The sequence below is a fragment of the Lepus europaeus genome, chromosome 1 (assembly GCF_033115175.1).
Source record: "Lepus europaeus isolate LE1 chromosome 1, mLepTim1.pri, whole genome shotgun sequence".
Lineage (NCBI taxonomy): Eukaryota > Metazoa > Chordata > Mammalia > Lagomorpha > Leporidae > Lepus > Lepus europaeus.
Genome location: NC_084827.1, coordinates 48,420,762 through 48,443,318, shown reverse-complemented (window position 1 = coordinate 48,443,318; position 22,557 = coordinate 48,420,762).

Genomic DNA, 22,557 nt, shown 5'->3' with positions numbered 1-22,557 from the left:
ATAGTCTAGCCATAATTTAATTATCTACCTCCTGTTTGCTACCATCCTTCTCTAACTTTCCAGCCAAGCTCAGTTGCTCTGTTTTCCTGAACATTCCATGCTCCATGGGTCCCTACTACACCTTCACTCACACTGCTACTCCTGACTGGAATGAGCTCTCCATGCACCAACCCAAAGGGTGGCTTATCTTCTAAAACCCACGGCATTGTCCCTGCTCTAAAACACCCTCCCAGACAACTGCCTTTGCAACCATCTGCCACTTCGATTCTTCACAAATTTCTTTTTGCAAGACTTTGTGTACGATATCACTGTCTGTGTTCACTTCCTATGGCTGTTGTAATAAATTACAATAGACTGGGTGGCTTCAAATGACAGAAATGGATTGTCTCACAGTTCTGGAAGCCAGTATGTTGAAATTAAAACCAATGTGTTGAAAGCACTGCAGTCCCTCCAGAAGCTCCAAGGGAGAGTTAATCCCTTGCTTCTTTCAGCTTACAACGGTTTTCTGGCATTCCTTGGGTTGTGGCCACATCATTCCAGTCTCTTTGCCTCCATTATCATATGGCCATCTTGCGTGTGTGTGTGTATGAGACAGTGAGAGAGTTAGAGAGAACTCTCCCTCCTGTAAGAATACATGTGAAGACACGGAGGGCCTGCCTGGTTAATCCAGGGTTAGCTCCTTAACTCATGATCCTTAGCCACATCTGCAAAGACCCTTTTTCCAGATAAAGTCATGTTTACAGATTCTAGTGGGGGAGTAGGACCTGATATTTTTGGAGGCCACTATTCAGTCACTTAGAATTTTCCAATAGACTGGGCTCTCACAGAGGGCAGGTGCTATGTTTTACTCATTTGTTTTTTATTCCAAGCATCCAGGGCTCATAGATAGCCAACAAATGTCTAATGAGTGATTGGAAGATAACTAAACTAAATACTCTTGTCTTGCAGGCATTGACTATTCATTTGGCAAACGCTTCTTGATCACTGTAATGTATCAGATACTGCACCAGACACAGGAGGGATAGTCACAACACAAGAGAAACATGGCTGTGCCCTCTGGGAGCTTACCTTCTAAGTGAGGAAACCCAACATTTAAAGGGGGCATACAAACATCAACATATCATCAAATAGGAGGATGAAGGTTAGGAAAGAAAAGTGCAAGGATTCCTGAGAAAGCATAGATGGGTAGAGATCACCAAAAGTCTTCTCGCAGAGCCAATATTATAATCCAAGAGCCAAGCAATGAAGAAATGCTGAGAGTCAGGACACAATTATTCTAAGCAGAAGGAACAACACAAATACCAGATTTAAGGCAGCAAAGATCCTGGTGAGACCCAAAAGCAAAAAGAAGGGCTGGTGTTGTGACACAGCAGGTGAAGCTGCCGCCGGCAACACTGGCATCTGATGAGTGCCAGTTTGAATCTGGATGCTCCACTTCAGATCCAGCCACCTGCTAATGTGCCTGGGAAGGCAGTGAATGATGGCCCAAGTGCTTGGGCCCCTGTTACCAACATGGGAAACCCAGATGGAGTTCCTGGGTCCTGGCTCCTAGCTTTGGCTTTTCGCAGCCCCAACTGTGGCAGTCATTTGGGAATGAATTAGCAGATCAAAGATTTCAATGTCTCTCTCTCTGTCACTCTACCTTTCAAATAAATATATAAATAAATCTTGAAAAAAAAGGAAAGAAACAAAGAAGTCACAAAGGCTGTAGTATAATGATAGGAAGGGAATGGGTTTGGGAGAGAACACACAGGAGGCAAAGCATTCAGGCTTTGGAATATGTTAAAGAATTTGTATTTTATCCTTGAAACATTAGAAATTTAAGGCCTCTGTGTGACATGACAGGTTTATGTTTTAGTGGTAGCAGCTGATAGGGAAAGAAGTGCACAGACTTGAGATTTATTTGGGGAGTTGAAGGCATAGACTACATGTACTAAATTGGAAATTCCCCCTTTTTTTTTTTTTTTAAGGTTAACCTCATGTATCCATCTGGTATTGAAAGGCAGCATGACAGAGAAAGATCTTTCATCTTCTGGTCCACTCCTCCAAATGGCCACAGCAGGCAGGTCTGAAGTCAGCAGCCAGAAATTCCATCCGGGTTTCCCACAGGGGCCAGTACTTGGGGCATCTTTTGCTTTCCCAGGTGCATTAGCTTGAAGCTGGATTGGAAACAGAGCAGCTGGGACCAAACTGGTACTCTAATATAGGGTGGCCAGCATTGCAGGAAGCAGTTTAAGTTGCCACACCAAGGATCTGGTCCCTAAAATGGCTAATTTTATGTTCTATGAACTTCATCTCAATTTTTTCACAACGGAAATTGAGTCGACTTTTGGATGGAGTCACAACAAAGAGTCAGTCCCTATATCTCCTTCCTTTTACATTTTATAAAAAATATGCAGTGGATCTCTTGGGCATTTGGGATGAGGAGCAAGGGACAAGGAAGAATTGTGTTTTACAGCTGATGAATGGATGTCTTGAAATGTTTTGCATCCAGTAATACTGAGAAATCATGAGTCATACAAGGACATGTGGATGACCTCAGATAATCATAAAATACAATTTTCTTGTCCATTTAAAAACTGAAACATCTAAAAAATCACTTTGCCATGCTGTCTATACCTTCTTTCTCAGGGATTTGAATTTTACCTGGGTTCCTTGAAAGAAAATGGTTAAAGTATCTCTTCTCTGAAAGGTGTCTTCATTTATTTATTTAAATTTGAGAGACAGGAAAAGAGAAAGACAGATAACTCTCATCTGTTGGTTCACTCTGCAAATTCCCACAATGGCGGTGGAAGGAGCCATGGGGAAGCTGAAGCAGAGAGTAGGAATCCACATAAGTGATTGGAAACTGGTTACTTGAGCTGTTACTGCTCCTCCAAGGTTCTTCATTAGCAGGAAGCTAAAATCAGGAACCAGAGCTTGGGGTTGAACCCAGATATTCTGATGTGGGACACTGGCATCCCATCAAAAGTCTTAACTGCTAGGTCAAACAACTGTCTCTCTCAAAGGCTTATTAAAATCATATGTGCAAGCAATTAAGACACCACTTGGAACTCCCTTATATCCTATTGCGGGCGGGATGGGATCTGGGTTCAAGTCTTGGCTCCATTTCCAATTCCAGCTTCCTGCTAATGTGCACCCTGGAAGGTAGCAGGTGATGGCTGAAGTACTTGGGTCCCTTCCACCCATGTGGGAGACCTGAACTGAGCTCCTGATTCCTGGTTTCACCTTGACCCAGCCCTAGCTGTTGCAGGGACTTGAGCGGTGAACAAGCAGGTGGAAGATCTTTTCTGACTGCCTCTGTTTCTCTGTCTCTCTGTTTTCCAAGTAGAAATAAATAAACATTTTACAATAAAAAATTGCGATGGGAACAGGCGTTTGGCCTAGTAGTTAAGACTGCCATATCCCATACTGGAGTGCTTTGGCTTGACTTCCAGCTCTGATCTTGATTCCAGCTTCCTACCCATGAACACCACAGGAAGCAAGAGTGATGGCTCAAGTGGTTGGGTTCCAGACACTCATGTGGGAGACCTGGATTGAGTTCCAGGCTCCTGGCTTCAGCCTGGCCCAGCTCTGGCCATAGCAGTCATTTGAAGAATGAACCAATACATGGAAGATCTCTTTTGCTCTCTATGTGTCTCTATATTTCTCTATTCCTATTTCTGTCTCTCAATTTTCTTACACTAATGTGGTTGCTAGAAAAAAAAATTTAAGTAATCAATATAGAACCCAAAGAATAAAATAAAAATATGTGAGCCTGTAGTAACATATTTTTTAAAAACCTGCAAAACTAAATAGATGGAGAGGAAGGACCAATTCTCTTTACATAAGATTTTCGGCCAATAATTGCAGACAGAATGAGGGAAATAGAAAAACACTGTTAGAATACTGGGGTAATCATCGCTGTAGGCTGGATCCGCCACTGGATGCTAAAATTAGTAAGTGAGAGCTTATGATGAAGCATGATGTTTACATCATCTAAAATTATCTCCTGTCCTGCAGAATAATTAATTACAAACATACTGTTATTAGACAGTGAGGACGGAAGTTAAGATTGCCAGTAAGACCTATCTACATGCTGTGTCTCAAATGTGATACAGAGGGGAGACGCCATCTCTGTGATATCCTCTCCAATAATATGTAACCTCAGTCTATGTACCAGGAACATCAGACAAACCAACCTGCAGGATAGTGCACAAAATCACCCACCAGAGCCCTTCAAAAGCCACGTGGCTGTGGAAAACAAGGAAAAACACAGTAACTTCACAGACTGAATCAGACTGAGGCGACATGACAACGTAACTGAGTGCCACCTTGATTGGAATCTGAAACACCAAAAGCACAATGGTGGAAAAACTGGCTAAGCCTGTATAATGATTATAATTTCACTAATAGGGTTATACTATTGTCACTTTCCTTAGTTTGGGTAACTGTACTGTGGTCATGTATGGTGTTACTTGAGGGGAAGCTGGTTGAAGGGTATATGGGAACTCCTATGCACTTTTGCAACTCTCTGTAGTGTTAGCCTTAAAATAACAATAATTAACAAATAACTTATACCATATATTAATATAATAAATATTCATATAATAAACAACACTCATGATACATGAATATATTTATTATGCTCACCATAATTATTCTATAATAAATGAATTATAAAAACAAATAAAGGAGCTGGTGCTGTAGCATAGTGGGTTAAAGCACCAGCTTGCAGCACCCGCATGCCTTATGGGCACCAGTTTGAGTCCCTGGTGCTGCACTTTTTTTTTAACTTCTTCATTTATTTTATTTAGTTTTTTTCAAAGAAACTTTTTATTTAACGAATACAAATTTTGTACGTACAACTTTAGGAATACAGAGATTCTTTCCACCATACCCACCCTCCAACCACCACTCCCAGCCCACCTCCTCCTCCCTCTCCCATTCCCAGTCACATTCTCCATTAAGATCTGTTTTCAATTAACTTTATCCACAGAAGACCAACTCTATACTAAATAATGACTTCAACAAATTGCACACATAAACACAAAGTATAAAAACTGAGAACAAGTTTTACAGTTAATGCTCATAGTTCAACTCATTTAGGACTAAGGTCCTGCATGGGGAGTAAGTGCACAGTGACTCCTGTTGTTGATATAACAATTGACACTCTTATATATGACATCAGTAATCACCCAAGGCACTTGACATGAGCTGCCTAGGTTGTGGAAGCCTTTTGAATCCCTTCTCCGGGAGTATTTAGACAAGGCCATAAGCAAAGTGAAAGTTCTCTCCCCCCTTCAGAGAAAAGTATATCCTTCTTTGATGGCCTTTTTTTTTCCACTGGAGTCTCACTCACAGAGATCCTTTGTATAGGACTTTTTTTTCTGCCACGGTGTCTTGGCTTTCCACGCCTGAAATGCTCTCATGGGATTTTCAGCTAGACCAGAATGCCTTAAGAACTGATTCTGAGGTCAGAGTGCTATTTATAGCAATTGTCATTCTATGAGTCCACTGTGTGGGCTGCTTCCCATGTTGGGACATTCTTTCCTTTTTAATTCTACCTATTGCTATTACCAGACACTTGGACTTATTTATATGATCCGTTTAACACTTAATCCTATCTATATGATCAATTTAACATTTAATATGATAAATTCAACTCTTAAGATGAAAAAATTACCACCCAGCTTAATGGGATTTGGAGTCCCATGGCAAGAAGTATGTCTAAGAAGTATGTCTGTAGGAATATATGAAGAACTCTACAGCTCCTCCCTCTCTTATTCCCACTTAATTTTTACTGGGATATATTTTCACTTGACTTTATATACATATGATTAATTCTGTGTTAAGAGTTCAACCAATGGTATTAAGAAGGAAGAGAAAAAGAAAAACTGTTCCTTGGCAGTCAAGACAAAGGCTTTTCAAGTCATTGCTTCTCAAAGTGTCAATTTCACTTCTACAGGTTTCCTTTTAGGTGCTCTGTTAGTTATCACAGATCAGGGAGAACATATGGTATTTGTCCCTTTGGATTGGCTTATTTCACTAAGTATGATGTTTTCCAGATTCATCCATTTTGTTGTAAATGACCAGATTTAATTTTTTATACCACTGTGTAGAGTACATATCCTATAATTTCTTTATCCAGTTTTCAGTTGACGGGCATTTAAGTTGATTACATATCTTAGCTATTGTGAATTGAGCTACAAATAAATATGGGGGGTGCAGATAACTCTTTTTTTTATTTGAAAGAGTTACAGAGAGAGGTAAAGAGAGAGGTCTTCTATCCACTGGTTCACTCCCCAAATGGTTGCAACTGTCGGAGCTGTGCTGACCCAAAGCCAGGACCCAGGAGCTTCTTCTGAGTCACCCATGTGGGTGCAGAGGCCCAAGCATTTGGGCCATCCTCCGCTGCTTTCCCAGGCCCTAGCAGAAAGCTGGGTTGTAAGTGAAGCAACTGGGACTTGAACCAGAGCCCTTATAGGATGCCAGCACTGCAGGTCAAGACTTTAACGTGCCACACCACAGTGCCAAACTCATAGATAAATCTTTTATTTGCTGATTTCATTTCCCTTGGGTAAATTCCAGGAGTGGGATGGCTGGATTGTCTGTGGTATCTACATACTGTCTTCTATAGTGGCTTTACCAGTTTACATTCTCACCAACAGTGGATTAGGGTACCTTTTTCCCCACATCCTCACCAGCATTTATTGTTTGTTGATTTCTGAATGAAAGCCATTCTAACTGGGGTGAAGTGAAACCTCATTGTGGTTTTGATTTGCATTTCCCTGACAGCTAGCCATCCTGAGCATTTTTTCATTTGTCTGTTGGCCATTTGGATTTCCTTTTTTGAAAAATGTCTGTTTAAGTCCTTTGTCCATTTTTTTTTGACAGGTAGAATTAATGAGAGAGAGAGAGAGAAAGGTCTTCCTTCCATTGGTTCACTCCCCAAATGGCCGCTATGGCCAGCGCTGCGCTGATCTGAAGCCAGGAGCCAGGTGCTTCTTCCTGGTCTCCCATGCAGGTGCAGAGGCCCAAGCACTTGGGCCATCCTCTACTGCCTTCTCAGGCCACAGCAGAGAGGGGGACTGGAAGAGGAGCAACCGTGACTAGAACCCAGCACCCATATGGGATGCCGGCGTCGCAGGTGGAGGATTAACCAAGTGAGCCATAATACCAGCCCCATAAATAAATATTTTTTAAAAAATCTTCCAGTACTATATTGAATAGCAATGGTGAGAATGGGCATCCTTGTCTGGTTCTGGGTCTCAGCGAGAACGCTTCCAACTCTTCCCCATTCAATATGATGCTGGCCATGGGTTTGTCATAAATTGCCTTGATTATGCTGAGGAATATTCCTTCTGTACCCAATTTGCTTAGAGTTTTCATCATGAAAGGGTGTTGTATTTTGTCAAATGCTTTCTCAGCATCTATTGAGATAACCATATGGTTTTTGTTCTTCAGTGTGTTGATGTGATATATCACATTGATTGATTGATTTGTGAATGTTGTACCATCCTTGCATAGATAAATCCTACTTGGTCTGGATGAATGATCTTTCCGATGTGTTGTTGGATTTGATTAGCCAGAATTCTATGAGGATTTTTGCATCTACTTTCATCAGGGAAATTGGTCTATAGTTCTCTTTCTCTGTTGCATCTTAGTTTAGGAATTAAGGTGATGCAAGCTTCACAGAAAGAATTTGGGGGGATTCTCTTCCTTTCAGTTGTTTTGAATAACTTGAGAAGAAGTGGAGTTAGTTCTTCTTTAAATGTCTGGTAGAATCCAGTGATGAAGCCATCTGGTCCTGGGCTTTTCTTTGTTGGAAAGGTACAAATTCTTTCAATTTCTGTTTGTTATGGAAGATTTATTTATCCTTCATTCATAAGTGAGAGCTTTTCAGGGTACAGTATTCTGGGTTGACAGTTTTTTTCTCTTAGAACTTGGAATATATCTCACTATTCTCTTCTTGCCTGTAGAGGTGTTTTTTTTGTTTTTGGTTTTTTTTGTTTTTTTTTGTTTGTTTGTTTGTTTGTTTTTTTATAGGCAGAGTGGACAGTGAGAGAGAGAGACAGAGAGAAAGGTCTTCCTTTTTGCCGTTGGTTCACCCTCCAATGGCCGCCACAGCCAGTGCGCTGCGGCCGGCGCACCGCGCTGATCCGATGGCAGGAGCCAGGTGCTTCTCCTGGTCTCCCATGCGGGTGCAGGGCCCAAGCACTTGGGCCACCCTCCACTGCCTTCCCAGGCCATAGCAGAGAGCTGGCCTGGAAGAGGGGCAACCGGGACAGAATCTGGTGCCCTGACCGGGACTAGAACCCGGTGTGCCAGCACCGCAAGGCGGAGGATTAGCCTATTGAGCCACGGTGCCGGCCACCTGTAGAGTTTCTGATGAGAAGTCTGCAGTGGGTCTAATTAAATTTCCTCTGAATGTGATTTGACATTTCTCTTGTGCACATTTTAAGATATTTTCTTTATATTTTACTGTGTGGAGTTTTATTACAATGTGTCATGGTGAAGATCTTTTCTGATCATGTCTATTGGGAGTTCTGTGTACTTCCTATATTTGGATGTCTCTTTCTTTCTCCAGATTGGGGAAGTTTTCTGTTATTTCATTAAGAAGGCCTTTGAATCCTTTCTCTCTTTCCATGCCTTCCAGAATTCCTAGGATCTGCATGTTGGGTCATTTAGTAGAATCTTGAAGATCTCCAACCATATTTTTTTTCAGTTTTCTTCTTTTATTTGGTCTGCCTGTAATATTTCCACAAATTTGTCTTCTATTTCTGATATTCTTTTTTCTGTCTTGCCAGTTGTTAACAGGAATTTTTTAATTTGATCTATTGAATTCTTCATTTCTAGTATTTCATTCTGACTTCTCATTAAAATCTCAATTTCTTGGGAGCACTTTTCATTTAGATCATGAATTTGCTGATGATTGCTTCTAAGTAATCTGATGATTATTTTTCTGAATTCCATTTCTGGCACATCCTCAATCTCTTTATCTTCACTTGCTATTATCAAAGAGTTGTAGTGTTCCTTTGAGTGGCTCATAGTGTCTTCCTTAATCTTATTTAGGGTTTTTCTTTTGTTTTTTGGAATTTGTGTATTTTTTCTTTTTTTGTCCGGTTGCTTTTCTCTCTGCATCTTTGTGCTTGTGGTGAGGGTTCCCTCTGATATGAGCTGCTATGTGTCTGTGGAAGAATGCAGCCCCACCCACTGGAGCCCAGCTCACTTCTCGATTGTGGTGGGGGCAGGTACAAACTTTGATGCATGGAGTTCCACCTACAGGGGCCCGGTTTGCTTCTCACTGGTGGATGGAATGAGCTTGAGTTTTTGATATTCAGGACTTCTCCTTGTTGTACAGCTTGTGTGGTGTGGAAAAATTACTCTGACATGTTGTGGTCCTTGTTCCTGGGTGGGGGGTATGGGGAAGTGGCTCCTGTAATTGATAGGCGTGTCACAGGAAGCAAAGGCATCAGTCCCCTGCTTACATTCAACTATGTAAACAAACAATATGGCTTCTCCCAACCAGCTGCAGACCTGGTTGGGGGAGGGGGGATATAGATGGGCAGGGGAGTGCCCGATCTCTCTGTTTGTTCCTCTACACCTTCTCTTTTTTCCCTGTGTGGAATTTCAAACACAGTTCACCAAGCTCCCCCTCTCACTGCTATTTGCAGTCCCATGGACCTACAGTTTCCTATCTAACCTGGTCTGTTGGGGGCTGGTGCCAGCCTCCCCATTCCATGCCTCTGCCACTTCCTTTTCTTATTTGTTCCTTCAGTGGGGACCTGCCCAGTCTCTTTTGGTCTCCTGGGCTTCCTATCACAAATTTCCCATGGCTCTATCTCTGGTGTATATCCTCTCTCTCCTTTTTATTTATCTATTTTGCCCCACGTGGCTCAGATCATCCTGTTGCTATACCGCCATCTTGGGACCCCTCAATGTTTTTAAGTCTGCTCCACTTCTGGTCCAGCTCCTTGCTAATGCACCTGGGAAAGCAGTGGAGGATGGCCCAGTACTTGGGCTGCTGCACCCACATGGGAGACCCAGAAGAAGCTCCTGGATCCTGGTTTTGGCTTGGCCCAGCCCTGGTCATTGTGGCCATTTGGGGAGTGAACCAGCAGATGGAAGACCTTTCTCTCTGTGTCTCTACCTCTACATGTAACTCTGCCTTTCAAATAAATAATATAAATCTTTAAAAAATAAAATTAATGATTAATTAATGATATTGATTATTGTTCATTAATATTAATTGATTATAATAATAAAGAGATCAATTGAACATTATAGCAGAATGCCAATTATAGACCATAGCAAGAATACATTAGATTTTCCAGAGCCTGGGCTAAGATAACATTTCTAGGAGCCCATTTCAAGTGCCCAGACATGTTCTCTCTCTAACATTGACCAATAAAATACAAATCACCCCCCCCAAAACTCATATCTCCAGTACAGTCTTGAGGAAAACATCACTCAAATCCCAACTGAAGTACATTCTACAAAATACTTGACCAATGCTCCTGAGAATTGTCAAGGTCATTGTGATAGCTTTATGTTTCAACTTGGCTAGACTATAGCACCCAATTATTGAATCAAAACTAATACAGGTGTTGCTTTGAAGATAGTTTGTAGATGTGGTTAACATTCACAATAAGTTGATAGATAAATAGATAGACAGGCAGACAGATAGAAGATAGATAGATAGGGATGGATGGACAGATGGATGGACAGACAGACAGATGGATACTTAGATGGCTTCATGGATGACCAGATAGATAGACAGTTGATAGACAGATTCTTCTATTGGTTCTTTTTCTGTGGAGAACCCTAATACAATCATCAGAAACAAAAGAAGTCCTTAGAAGCCATCACAGCTAAGAAGAGCCTAAGGAGACGTGACAACCAACTATAATGTAACATCCTGGTTAGGATTCTGGGATAGAAAAAAGGCATTAGACAAAGTTAAAATATGAAGAGAACATGAACGTCGGCTAGTAATAACATATAGTATTGTTTATTAGCTCAAGTAAATGTATTATACTAATTTCAGATGTTAATATTAGGGGAAAATGGGTCTCAGATACTACACTGCAGTTTTTCTGTAAGCCTAAAACAGCTAGAAATTTTAAAATACATATGATGTCCACTCTTTTCAAGAAATCAAAATAAAGTTTGTATTTAGACCTTCCCTAGGGCTATAGCTTTCATGCACTCAATAAAAGCCAACAAATATAAATAAATATATACATATAAATAAAGTTCATGCGTTTTTTTTTTAAAGATTCACTTATTTATTTGAGAGGCAGAGTTATGGACAGACAGAGGGAGAGACAGAGAGAGATCTTTCATCAACTGGTTCACTCCCCAAATAGCCACAATGACCAGAGCTGGGCCAGGCCAGGCCAAAGCTCAGGAGCCTGAAGCTTCTTCTGGGCTGCCCATGCCAATGCAGGGGTCCAAGCGCTTGAACCATCATCCACTGCTTTCCCAGGTGATTAGCAGGGAACTGGATTGGAAGAAGAGCAGCCAGGACATGACCTGGTACTCATACAGGATGCTGGCACTGCAGGTGGAGGCTTAACCTACTATGCGACAGCGCTGGCCCAGGTCATGAGTTTTAATAATCATTAGTCCTATTTAGGACACCACTGAATCAAAATGACAAGAAAAACCATTTGGCAGCTTAGGATTCAAAGAGTCTCCAGGAGCCAGGAACTTCTCCTAGGTCTCCCATGTGGGTACAGGGGCCCAAGGACTTGGGCCATCTACTGTTTTCCCAGGCCATAGCAGAAAGCTGGATTAGAAGTGGAGCAGCTGGGACTTGAACTGGCGCCCATATGGGATACCAGCACTGCAGGCTTTGGCTTTACCTGCTATGCCATAGCACCGGCTCTGATCCAGTCAATTTAGACCAGTCACAGTTTAGGTGCTCCATAGCCTCATTGTGCCCAGTGGCTCCTATATTGGACAGTACAGTACAAAACAGATGAGTGAGTACAATAGAGTTTTAGGCCTGAGGGCAAGCCCTCTACCTGACTGGTCGAGAAAGACAACCCTGTTATAGTGTCCTTGGCTTCTTCATTGGAGCTTCCTTTTATACAGTGTCCACATGAACTAAATTGGGTGGTCAGCACTACAGTTATTGTCCAACATGTACTCTCCTCGCTTCTTTTTTTGAAAGAGTAAGAAACACAGAGAGAGACAGAGATGGAGGCGGGGGGGAATCTTCCACCTGCTGGTTCACTCCCCAAATGGCCACAATGAACAGGTTTCACTCAGGCCAAAGCCAGGAGCCAGCAACCTCATTGGGTCTCCCACATGGGTGGCAGGGGCTCAAGCACGTGGGTCATCTTCTGCTGCTTTCCCAGGTGCATCAGCAGGGAGCTGGATCAAAACCAGAGCAGTGGAGATGCAAACTAGTGTTCTGTATATGCAATGTTGGCACTGCAGGCAGGGCCTTAACCTGCTGCACCACACCACCAGCTCCCATCCCACATATCTTTAGACTGGCTTCCTCCTGGTGGAAGTTGATATTTAAAACTTGGATTTCCTCTTGAAATAGTTGTTCCTGACTGGGCCTTTTGAGCTACAGCCTTGACCAATTCTTTTTCTAAAGTTTATTTGGGCAGCCATGATGCTGGGTCCCACCTTGAACAAGGGAAGCGTGCCTTTCATGCCATCTAAAATTTCCCCTAAGCTGACTTTTCTTCTAGTCACACTCCAGTTGCACCTCTTGCCTCTGAGTACACAGGATCATTCTATTTTCTCCCTGTCAAAAGCTACTAAGAACAGACATTTTTTAAATCTGTTTTTGTTTGTTTTTCAAGTATTAGCCCCCATCTATCAGTGAGAACATGCAGTAGTTGTCTTTCTGGGTGCAGCTTATTTCATTCAACATCACGTCCCCCAGTTGTGTCCAATTTGCTGCAAATGGCAGAATTTATTTTTTATAGCTGAATAATACTTCATTGTGAACATACAGCATGTTTTCTGTATCCATTCATCTGATGATGGACACCTTGGTTGGTTCCATATTTTGCCCATTGTCAACAGTGCTGTATATACATGATGGTACAGGTATCTCTTTGATACACTGTGTTCAAGTCTTCTGGGTATATGCCCAGTAGTGGGACTCCTGGATCATATGGCAAGTCTATTTCCAATTTCCTAAGAAATCTCCAGGGCTGGTCCTGTGGCACAGTGGGTTAAGCCACAGCCTGCAGTGCCAGCATCCCACATGGGCACCTGTTTGAGTCCCCGCTGCTCCACTTCTAATCCAGCTCCCTGTTAATGAGCCTGGGAAAGAAATGGAAGATGGCCCAAGTCCTTGGGCCCCCGCACCCATGTGGGAGACCCAGAAGAAGCTCCTGACTCCTGGCTTCAAATCAGTGCAGCTCCAGCCATTGAAGCCATCTGGGGAGTGAATCAGCGGATGGAAGACCTCTCCCTCTCTCTCTCTCTTTCTCTCTGCCTTTTTCTCTCTGTAACACTGCCTTTCAAATAAATAAATAAATAAATAAATTTTTAGAGAAAAATAAGAGTACTGCCATCTGACAAAAGTGTCCATGAAAAATTTGGAGATTTCATTTTGGCCTCGTCTGTAACAATTGGAAGGAACTGATAGGAAGCAAAATGCCGAGTGAGTGGTTAAGCGAATCACTGAGTAACACTTTCTCATGGCACCAACTTAGTTCCACTGAACCCTGAATGTAGAGTAAATGATGATTCAATACCAAAATGTAGCTTGGGTATATTGTGGCACAGTGCGTTAAGCCACCACTGAGGATGCCCCCATCCCACATTGGAGGGCCGGTCCAAGTTCTGGTGACTCCCCTTCCAATGCAGCTCCCTGCTGATGCACTTCAAAGACAGCAGATGATGGCTCAAGTACTTGGGTCGCTGCTACCCACATGGGAGACCTGGATGAAATTCCTGGCTCCTGACCTCAGCTTATCCCAACCCTGGCTGTTGTGGGCATTTGGGGAGTGAACCAGCAGATGAAAGGTTCTCTCTTGGCCGGCGCCGCGGCTCACTAGGCTAATCCTCTGCCTTGCGGCGCCGGCACACTGGGTTCTAATCCCGGTCGGGGCACCAGATTCTGTCCCGGTTGCCCCTCTTCCAGGCCAGCTCTCTGCTATGGCCCGGGAAGGCAGTGGAGGATGGCCCAAGTGCTTGGGCCCTGCACCCGCATGGGAGACCAGGAGAAGCACCTGGCTCCTGCCATCGGATCAGCGTGGTGCACCGGTCGCAGCGCGCCAACCGCGGCGGCCATTGGAGAGTGAACCAACGGCAAAGGAAGACCTTTCTCTCTGTCTCTCTCTCTTTCACTGTCCACTCTGCCTGTCAAAAAAAAAAAAAAAAGTTTTCTCTCTCTCTCTCTCTGTCTCTCTCTCTCTGTTACCCCTTCCCTCACCCCTCTGTCACTCTTTCAAATAAATAAGCCATTAAAGAAAAGACTCAGAACTCTTCCAAGTGATTTATGTATATTACCTATTACACTCAAAACAAATCTACAAGGTAGACAGCTGTTTCCTTTGATGTTCACCTGCCCTGGGCACACTGGTAGGCAGTGGAGTTAAGATTCTAAGCTCCGCCAGCGCCGCGGCTCAATAGGCTAATCCTCTGCCTTGCAGCGCCGGCACACTGGGTTCTAGTCCTGGTCGGGGCGCCGGATTCTGTCCCGGTTGCCCCTCTTCCAGGCCAGCTCTCTGCTGTGGCCCGGGAAGGCAGTGGAGGATGGCCCAAGTGCTTGGGCCCTGCACCCGCATGGGAGACCAGGAGAAGCACCTGGCTCCTGCCTTCGGATCAGCGCAGTGCGCCGGCCGCGCAGCCATTGGAGGGTGAACCAACGGTAAAGGAAGACCTTTCTCTCTGTCTCTCTCTCTCACTGTCCACTCTGTCTGTCAAAAAAAAAACAAAAAAAAAGATTCTAAGCTCTGGGACCGGCACTGTGATGTAGCAGGTAAAGCCGCCACTTGCAGTGCCAGCATCTCATATGGGCACCGGTTCGAGTCCCAGATGCTCCACTTCCCATCTAGCTCTCTGCTATGGCCTGGGAAAGTAGTGGGGATGTCCCAAGTCCTTGGGCCCCTGCACCCATGTGGGAGACATGGAAGAAACTCCTGGATCCTGGCTTCAGACTGATTCAGCTCTGGACATTGCAGCCAAAATGGGGAGTGAACCAGCAGATGGAAGATCTCTCTCTCTCTCTCTGCCTCTCCTTCTCTCTGTGTGTAGCTCTGACTTTCAAATAAATAAATTAATCTTAAAAAAAGAAGAAATTGGGGGCTGATAACTAATTTAAATTAAATGCATAAGCAAATGAATTTTCAAACTAGCAGTTACATGCCCATAGGAGGCGTAGATTCCACAGGGTTCCCTTTCCTTGCTGAGCTAGCCTGGGTCAGAGAAGTGTCATGGTGACATATTTTTAATGTACAAAACAAGAGAGAAAGCCCATGGGAATCTTGTTTCCTGTTTTTAAAACTGAGCAACGCATCACTGCCTCCAAGTGCATCAGAGTCAATTATTAATAAGCATTAATAAATTTTGTCAAAAAAACTCCCTTTTCAACAAAAGGAGTCATTTTTCATTGCTTTTCATACTCAAATACCTATAATTTATGTGTTTCCCCCTCTCTGTTTCTCAAATTTTAATTACACAGTAAAGAATACGCTGAAGTCAGTAGCACTTGCCTATTCAGTATCTTCATAATGAATTCAACAAACATCCAACAATTATAAATAGCAGTGTAGGACAAGTACTGTTTAAACTTACAAAGGATTGCTTCATTCAAAAAAAGGTAGAATAGATCAAAGGATTGAGAGCCAAATCTGATTTCCTCATAGAAAAAATTATGTTTTGAACCAGATGTTTGATGTCATTTTTTTTTCAGATGACCACAATCTCACATTCAATCAATTCTGCATTGCCTAAATACCATACAATAGCACATCTTTTCATGTGTCCGTAAGTCAGTTACCGAATCAGCCCGATAACCAAGCATAAGAGCTGAACTTATTTAAGTGGGCTGATGGGAAACTTTGGCAATGAGAACTGAGGCTATGGGGAAAAGAGTGGCTGACTCCAGGAGATGATTCTATCTGAGGCTCGGGAGGCAGAGCAGCTCCTGGGACACAATCTGCACACGGAAGAAAGAGGAACCTGAAGGTCACGGTCAGTGGAGGTAAGGGAAGCCCTGGGCTCAGCCTCGCATATATAAACTGAGCCGAACCGAGGGTGGCCAGCTGGCCTCAGGGAGAGGGCCTCAGCGCCTACCCGTGTGGCCCAGGCAGCGTCTCGTCTCCTTTCCCCGAGCTCTGGTTGGCTCTCAGAGCATCCTATTCGAGGACTGGTGGACAGATGGAATTAAAGATAAGTTTATCTTGATGCAAAAAAAAAAAAAAAATTGAAACTCACACAAAGTGTTTTCAGAAAATTCATAGAAATTCATATGGTGAAAAAACGATGCATGTATTTCAGAATGTTTTTGTGCCCAAACCAATGTCTTTTAATTCCATTTTTCCACAGATTGTTTGAGGCACTCTCTTATAAAATGTATCAGCTTCGCCTGTGTTCTGTGCTTGGCTTCGTGTTCCTCTATCAGCAACAGAAACAGCAGTGCCCACATGGCCCATGTGCACACACAGAGGATGGGATTTTCACCTCACCTCCATCAGAACGTTTTAAAAACTATTTTAAGGATTAGTGCTATTTAAATGGACACCAGTATAAAAGATCCCTAGCATTACTTTTCTCATCTAAAGCTGCTGACTCAAAATCTACTGACTCAAAAATTCTCCTCGCTCTCTCCTGATTTTCTTTCTGTGATGACAAGCAAACTTGGAGTCATAGGAGGGGACTTTTTGTTTTTATCCTGTGTAATTGCACGAAATTATTTTCTTACCGTAAGCATGTATAACTTTTGCACTAAAACAAGCTTTCTATTTTGTCAATGAACGTGGGAGGTACAGTAGAGAAGTGAATTTTACATGAGTCAAATTAAGGAATGGCACTAAAGAAAATGGAACAGATATGGGAGAGCTAACTGACTCATGATCTCGAGTATTGAGTAGAGAGAGCTGGGACTCCTCCTTGCATACCCACAGGTTCCTACTCAATGAGCATTTACAGAGGAAGAGAGTGAGGGGGACTGACTGTGTCAGAACACAGGAGTATCCCCCACCTCCTCCAGTACAGAACCATGGTGGACACAACATCAGTCCCTTCTCCTTCCTTCTAGAAACTCTGCTCACTCATCATGGTGCCAAGAACTTATCCCACATGTGCTTCCAGGAAAGGTGTCAGAGTACAAAAGAGAATGAACAAAGGGATTTAATAACGAAAACAGTATTTTCAGAAAATTAAGTTGGTGGCAACATAGACTGTGAATTAGAGGATAAAATAACAATAGGGGAAAAAAAACCCTAGAGAGAAAAATAGGAAGAGGCATTCTTTCAGCACATATGGTGCTTTAAAAACTTAATTTTCTTATTTAACTTAATCTAAAAATTCTTTCTTATCATGTAGGGCTTTTTAAAAATATTTATTTGTTTATTTGAAAAGCAGAGTGATACAGAGACAGATAGAGAGGGACCGTCTATTGGCTGGTTCACTCCCCTAAAATCCACAACAGCCAGGGCTAGACCTGGCCAAAGTTGGGAATCAGGAGCTCCATCTGGGTCTCCCAGGGGGATGACAAGCACTCAGGACTTGGGTCACCATTTGCTACATCCCAGGTCCATTAGCAGGGAGCTGGGGTGGAAACAGTAGCTGGGACTCAAACCAGCACTCCACTATGGGATGCCGGTGTCCCAAGTGGCAGCTCAACCCACGCACCACCACGCCAGCCCCCTTGCTCTACTTAACCAGTTCTGTTTGATAAGCACCTTTGGTTGTGTTTAGTAGGATTGTTTCTTGGGATTTTTTTTTTTTTTTTTGCCACAATCACTGCTTGCATCTACAAAACATTGCTGCAATGCAAGTTCTTGTGTGCAATTCTGGAATCATAAAATCATCTAAGAGTGACTGTGTGATGAGAAGGGTAGAAGAACACAGTTAAGCTCTGAGGACTGGAGGTGAAGGCAGGAAATGGAAGAGGAACCAGTTATAAGGAAACGAACAGAGAGCTCCAGGAACATGTAAGATTCATAAAACGCAAAAAGGGAGAGTTCTAGGAAGGAAGAGAAAAACGTACACATTGTTACAGTACGAACCAGGAAAACAGCCCCAAAGAGTCATTTGGTTTGGCAGAGAAATGAAAATGGATTAATTCGATGTTACTATTATTATCCATGTGTTGGAACTGGTGAACAATACCTATGTTAGAAATCTTTACTATTTACTAGAAAATTCCATAATTATAGGGCCAGTGAGAAACTGAGCCAGCTCTTTAAATTGTTTCAGAGACAGAACTGGTCTGCTTTCAGAGTATTAGACAATGTTGGCAATAAAGTGGAAGGTAGTTGCAAAATGACCATGGCAGCCAATGTACTCTGCACACCTATGATTTCCCTGGGAGTCCCACCTCTAAAATGAAGACTCCAGCTGTGGGAGAGGGCCCGGCACAATGAGGACAAAAGGTTGTCGTATATTTAAACATATAAAACATAATCTTTCACTCCAGTATTGTATTGCCGTAGGTCTTATCAGACTGCTGCACATAATAAAAATGAATTGAAATAAGAAGCAATAAAGGAAATGTGACTTATGCAAGAAATGAGAGTCATGAACCCCAAGTGACTGCTGTCCAGACTGTACAAAGTGTACTTCCTGTAAGGTTGTTCAGCATCGTGTCCTTCTGCCTCCCTCAGACTCCCCCACACCACACCAGTGTAGTGGAGGGTAACTCGAACCCACTCTTCCAACCGAAGGAATGCCTTAAAATCACCTTCTCCAAGCTTGTTTCTTGTTTTTCCACGGGTTTTTCCACGGGTCTGACCAATGAAAAGACACCAGAAAGTTCAATTTGTTTCTGAATGGCGATTACTGATTGATTTTACTCTTCCCTCCATTCTGAAATTTGAGTTTCCATCTGGCATGTCTCAACGCTAGGATGGATTAGTAGAGATGCATGTTAGGCTAGGGAACTAGGGGTAGTCCCCTTTTTTATTTTTTTATTTTTATTTTTATTTTTGACATTTGAAAGATAGAGTAACAGAGAGGCAGAAGCAGAGAGAGAATCTTCCATCACTGGTTCACTCCCCAGATGGCCACAAGGGCCAGAACTGGGCCAATCCGAAGCTGGGAGCTTCCTCCAGGTCTCCCACATGGGTGCAGGGGCCCAAGGACTTGGGCCATCTTCTACTGCTTTCCCAGGCTATAGCAGAGAGCTGGATCAGAAGAGGAGCAGCCGAAACTCGAACCAGCGCCCATATGGGATGCCGGCACTGCAGGTGGCGGCTTTATCCATTATGCCACAGCACCAGCCCCAAAGGGTAGTCTTTATAACATCTCATATTTCTTCACCTTTGAGAACCTGATGAATCATGAAAACTTTCCCCTGAAAAAAATTTGTGCTTGTACACACCTACACACACAGACTTTTGTAGAACTTTAATACATTTTCTGAAATCTTTTTTATTGTTGTTTATTTTTTTTTTATCTATTTATTTGAAAGGCAGAATGGGGAGGGGGAGAAACAGAGATCTGCCATCCACTAGTTCACTATCCAAATGGCCACAACAGCTAGGTCTGGGCTAGGCCAACAGTGGGAGCCAGGAACTCCATTTAGGTCTCCCACATAGGTGGCAGGGGCCCATTCTCCATTGTTTTCCAAGATGTATTAGCAAGGAGCTGGATTAGAAGCAGGGCAGCTGGGTCTCAAACCAGCACTTAATTTGGGATGCCAGCCTTGCAAGCAGCGGTTTAACCTGCTGTACCACATGGCTAGGTCCAGTTTTACAGACAGGCACTTGTTTTACATTTAAATAGAATTTGAGTCATGAAAATGTTATCCAGTGGTTCTTGCTTAACATTGTAGAGTAGGGTGATACCATAATATTATATATATTTAAACACTTCTGTCACAATTGTTTAAGCCAAAAGACATCACATCTGAAACAACATGGTGGGTGGGAAATTTGATGGCTTCGAAGGACATGGATGGGGCCAGTGCTGTGGCATAGTAGATTAAGCCTCCACCTAAGGCACAAGCTTCCCACATGGGCACCGATTCAAGTCCTGGCTGCTCCATTTCTGATGCAGCTCCCTGCTTATGGCCTGGGAAAGCAGTGGAAGATGGCCCAAGTGCTTGTGATCCTGCACCTGCATGGGAGACCTGGAGGAAGCTCCTGGCTTCTGGCTTTGGATTGGCCCATTTCTGGCCATTGTGGCCTTTTGGGGAGTGAACCAATGGATGGAAAACCTCTCTTTCTCTCCCTCTCTCTGTAATTCTACCTCTCAAATAAATAAATCTTAAAAAAAAAAAAGATTTCAGCACCAATTTGAAACTGTTTTTCTGTTAAAACAGAAGTTTATAAGTCTAGTCGTTCATGGGGCCAGCGCCATGGCTCACTTGGTTAATCCTCCGCCTGCCGCACCGGCATCCCGTGTGGGCGCCGGGTTCTGGTCCCGGTTGCTCCTCTTCCGGTCTGGCTCTCTGCTGTGGCCTGGGGGGGGGGGGGGGCCCGGGTGCTTGGGCCCCTGTACCTCTGTGGGGGGCCGGGGGGGGGCGCCTGGCTCCTGGCTTCGGATTGGCACAGCATCGGCGGTATAGGCCGTTTGGGGAGGTTATTCTATACATGGTTTATTCTCTACAGTTCCATTTCCTTTACAATATCTCCTGAAGCTACATACTGCTGATGATTTTCAGGGGTGCCGATAAAAAAAAGTCTAGTCGTTCATATTCATGCTTTAAATCAATATGCCTGGGGTGGGCATTTGGCTTGGGATCTACACATCCCACATCAGAGTGCCTAGGTTTGGTCCTGGTTCTACCTCTGTTTCCAGCTTCCTGCTGGTGCACAACCTGGGGTGAAACAGTGATGGCTCAAGGACTTGGGTCCCTGCTGCCTGCTTGGGAGACCTGGATTGAGTTCCTGGCTCCTCGCTGTGTTTCAGAGCAGCCCTGGCTGTTGCAGGCACTTGGAGAATGAATCAGCTACTCGGAGAGCCTCCCCCCCCCCCCCCCCCCATATTTCAAATAAAGAAAATGGAATTAATTTTAAATTTTTAAACATAAAATAAAATAATATGCTTTATATTTGTTCATTAACTCAACAGCCTTAATATTTTTTTTCAGGAGCAAAGGCACACAGTTTATCTACACATGCAGGCTTGACTAGACCCATGTCTCATGAATCCAATCCCAATCCTTTGGCCGGCGCCATGGCTTAACAGGCTAATCCTCCGCCTTGCGGCGCTGGCACACCCGGTTCTAGTCCCGGTCGGGGTGCCGGATTCTATCCCGGTTGCCCCTCTTCCAGGCCAGCTCTCTGCTATGGCCCGGGAAGGCAGTGGAGGATGGCCCAAGTGCTTGGGCCCTGCACCCGCATGGGAGACCAGGAGAAGCACCTGGCTCCTGCCTTCGGATCAGCGCGATGTGCCGGCTGCAGCGGCCATTGGAGGGTGAACCAACGGCAAAAGGAAGACCTTTCTCTCTGTCTCTCTCTCACTATCCACTCTGCCTGTCAAAAAAAAAATAAATAAATAATTTAAAATAATTCATTGAGGTAAAATTCACTAACTAGAAAATGAGCTATTTAAAAAAAAAAATCCCAATCCTTTGTCTTTCTCTACTTTTATACCCTAAATAAGCAAGGCAGTTTCAGGGGGCACACACTGTAGAGTAGGGTGATCAAAGTAGAGAACATTTCCATTCCCCTAGAAGATTCCTTCATGCCTCTTCTTGGTCAATTTATTGGCCTATTATCTTGAGCACTTGGGTCAACAACCTTATTGAGCACTGCCCATGTCCATTTTACTGTGCTAAGCACTCAGGATAGAAAAATAAATAAAACATAGCCCATCCCAAGGAAGTGAGAAAATGGTGAGAAACTGAGAGAAGTACTTAATTCAATCAGTCGTGTCCAAGGATAAACTTTGATAGGCTAGGAAAAGTTTGTTTTCTAGGCTATGTGAATGCATATTAATAAATATATTATATTAATTTCTATCTGTTTAATTATTAATTTAAGTGTATGTCTAAGTTAAAATAGCTTTAAAGTTTAAAATAGCTTGCCAACATAAACCACTAAATCTCTAACTCCCAAAGTTGGGCTAAGCATTTAAGGAATATTCCTTATTTTGTTGTTTGAGGGAAAAGGATTTGTTTTTTTTTTTCTTTTTTAAAAAATAAAACAAACATGCTACATAATGGCTAAAACTGAAAATACCGAGCGCTGGCCATGCTGAAGAGCAACTGGAATTTTCATACACTGAGGGTGAGACTTTAACTCTGCAAAAACACTTTTCAAACCCATTTGGCACTTTTGTGTCAAGTTAATCATATTTTTATCCTATAACCTAGAAATTCTTCCAAGATCCAAGAGAAATTAAAATATGTGTCTAACAAATACTTTGCACACAGAAAAAGTTCATAATACCCCCATACTGGAATCCACACAAATGTTCATCAGT